A 3414-nucleotide genomic window follows, 5' to 3' on the forward strand; every position below is an offset into this window, starting at 1 on the left:
TGGCATTAAAGCAAAACCAAGAATTCAAGAGGTGATTCACCCAACAAGTGTTGTCATCAAGCATAGCATATGGTTTGACAAACAGGTGTGTCATGGCATTTATGCATATGAATTGAGCACATGGAAAAGCATCATGCAAAGGTGAGGTAAAAATGCTAATATGTGGGACAAGTAAACAAGCATCTAACTCAATGTCATAGAAAGCATGCATAAAGTGGTTAACAAATAGTCTATGGTATGCATATGAACCATTCACAACCCAAATGAGATAGCAATTGTGCAACATGTGCGAGGCAATCAAGTCATTCAAGTCACAAGAAATGGGACATGGCATATGTGAAGAAATGATATTGTTGCAACCAAGCATATGATAGAAGCAAATAATCCAAGAATTGGATGCAACACACAAGGCATATATATCATGATGCATGGAACGGTGAAAATGACAAGTCGAAGCAAGATCTCTAACATGTGTGCAATCAAGTGGTCCAAGATGAACAAGAAGTCTCATGGTGCAAGCAACACCAGTAGTATGATCCGCAATATCCATGTTCAAGAAAGATGTCACCTTGAAGGCGTGTCCTTGTGCATTCTTCACATTGTCAAAGTGGTAGGAAAGGTGTTGTAGAAGCGAGTCGTGGTCAAATGTATGAGGCTCGCTCTCAAGAGCTCGAATGGTCAACTCACGTGACGTGGAAGTCGACACAAAGTCCAAGTATCCTACACATGCACACAACAAAACAAAGAATGTATGCGCATGGTAGATAAACACATTATCCATCATGATGGTTCTCTTCTCTTGCACATGACCATTAGAAGCACAAGTGCATGAATAATACGATGCAACAAGGGCCATATTCATGGCACTAGGTATATGGTGCAAAGAGGTAAGACAAGCATGCTTCACAAGAAATGGGTCAAAATCTCCAAATATATGTGAGAATGCTATGGGGGCAATCTCATTAGCAAGAGGTAAGTCATTGTTGCACTCAATATATGTCAAATCATCTAGCATGAGAGAGGCAACATATGGAGATATGTGACAAGAAGCAATAATAATCATGTGCAAAGCATGTAGATGGTTGTCATCAACCGTATGAAATAACCAAGTATGAATCATTGGTTATGCAACATAAGCAAGCATATCAATCATGTCGTTCCAACTAGTGTAGCGAAGATGCAACACACTAGAGGAAATCATGGCGATCATGTCATGTGAGCAAATAATAAGCATAGATAATGCACATGACATATCGCGAGCACGAGCACAATGCAAGATCATAGTATCATCAGAATGGATCATAAAGGAAACATGGCGATAACAAGCAATATCTCCACCAAGCTTGCAAAGACACATACAAGTATGAGAATCAATCATCATGTGTAATGCAAAGGGTCACAAATGCATGGCAAAGGCATAGTAATGAGCATATCATGCAAAGTGAACATGGCAATATGGGCATAAAGTGAGAAGTGGTATATAACCCATAACCATGTGAGAGCCATGTAGAAGAAATGCGCGAAGTCTTTGCGCGAAGGGAGCGGTGGGAAATACTATCCATGGGATCCCGAGTCATCGTTGCTCTCTAGAGCTCGTTTTGTCAACTCGTGGGATTGCGAGGTTGACAAGTAGTCGTGGGTACCTACACAAAAGAGATACAAACCAAAGAAATTGTGTTCGTGGTAAATGTACACATCATCCATCATGATGTATATGTGCATATGTGAGTTAGCACAAGATAAGCATCGTTGAAAGAAATTTGATGCATGGTATAAGAACATGTCATCCATCATGAAAGAATAGTTGTTATGTATGACACGATGGGGACACAAGTTGAGAATGCAAGTATATGGCACATCACTAGCATGTTTATTCATGGGGAGCCTACGGTGCACACAAGTAGTGGATCATGCAATGGATAGGATGAATCAAAATCTCCTAAAATGTATGAGGAAACTATGGGGGTCTTGAGGGAGTCCTGGATTAGGGGGTATCCGGACAGCCGGACTATAACCTTTGGTCGGACTGTTGGACTATGAAGATACAAGATTGAAGACTTCGTCCCGTGTCCGGATGGGACTCTCCTTGGGGTGGAAGGCAAGCTTGGCAATATGGATATGTAGATCTCCTTCCTTGTAACCGACTCTGTGTAACCCTATCCCCCTCTGGTATCTATATAAACCGGAGGGTTTAGTCCGTAGGACCAAGAACAACAATCATACCATAGGCTAGCTTCTAGGGTGTAGCCTCTCTGATCTCGTGGTAGATCAACTCTTGTAATACTCATATCATCAAGATCAATCAAGCAGGAGTAGGGTTTTACCTCCATCGAGAGGGCCCGAACCTTGGTAAAAACATCGTGTCCCTTGTCTCCTGTTACCATGTGCCTAGACGCACAGTTCGGGACCCCCTACCTGAGATCCGCCGGTTTTGACACCGACATTGGTGCTTTCATTGAGAGTTCCTCTGTGTCATCATCGTTAGGCTCGATGGCTCCTTCGATCATCGATAGCGATGCAGTCCAGGGTGAGGCTTTTCTCCCTGGACAGATCTTTGTATTCGGCGGCTTCGCACTGCGGGCCAACTCGCTTGGCCATCTGGAGAAGATCGAGAGTTACACCCCTGGCCATCAGGTCAGGTTTGGAAGCTTAAGCTACACGGCCGACATCTGCGGAGACTTGATCTTCGACGGATTCGAGCCCCTGCCGAGTGCGTCGCACGGTCACGATGGGCATGATATAGCTCTGCCGTCAGATAGTGTTCAGGAGATCACACCTGCAACCGCTCCGACCCTCAATTCGGAGCCAATTGCGCCATCCATGGACGGGTGGCTAGACCCCTCCCCAGAGGCTGCAGTCTCAGCGACGATTGAGCCGAATACCAACCTTACCCTTCATGAGAGCCGTGACTCCAAACTACCGGATTCTTCCCCAGCCACGGGCTCCGAACCACCAGCGCCTGTGCCTACCGAGGACGACTGGGCGCCGATCATGGAGTTCACCTCCGCGGATATCTTTCAGCACTCGCCCTTCGGCGACATACTGAACTCATTAAGGTCTCTCTCCTTGTCAGGAGAGTCCTGGCCGGACTATGTCCGGCAGGATTGGGATGCGGATGACGAAGAAATTCGCCGCCCACCCACCACCCACTTAGTAGCCACTATCGACGATTTGACCGACATGCTCGACTTCGACTCCGAAGACATCGACGGTATGGACGACGATGCAGGAGACGAACAGGAACCACTGCCCACAGGGCACTGGACAGCCACCTCATCATATGATATATATATGGTGGACACACCCAAAGAAGGCAATGGCGATGGGACAACGGAGGATGACCACTCCAAAAAGCAACCCAAGCGCCGACGTCAGCGGCGCCGCTCTAAGTCTCGCCAAAGCAAAAGCGGTGAT

This window comes from Triticum dicoccoides, chromosome 6A (genome assembly GCF_002162155.2).
Source record: "Triticum dicoccoides isolate Atlit2015 ecotype Zavitan chromosome 6A, WEW_v2.0, whole genome shotgun sequence".
In the NCBI taxonomy this organism is placed as follows: domain Eukaryota; kingdom Viridiplantae; phylum Streptophyta; class Magnoliopsida; order Poales; family Poaceae; genus Triticum; species Triticum dicoccoides.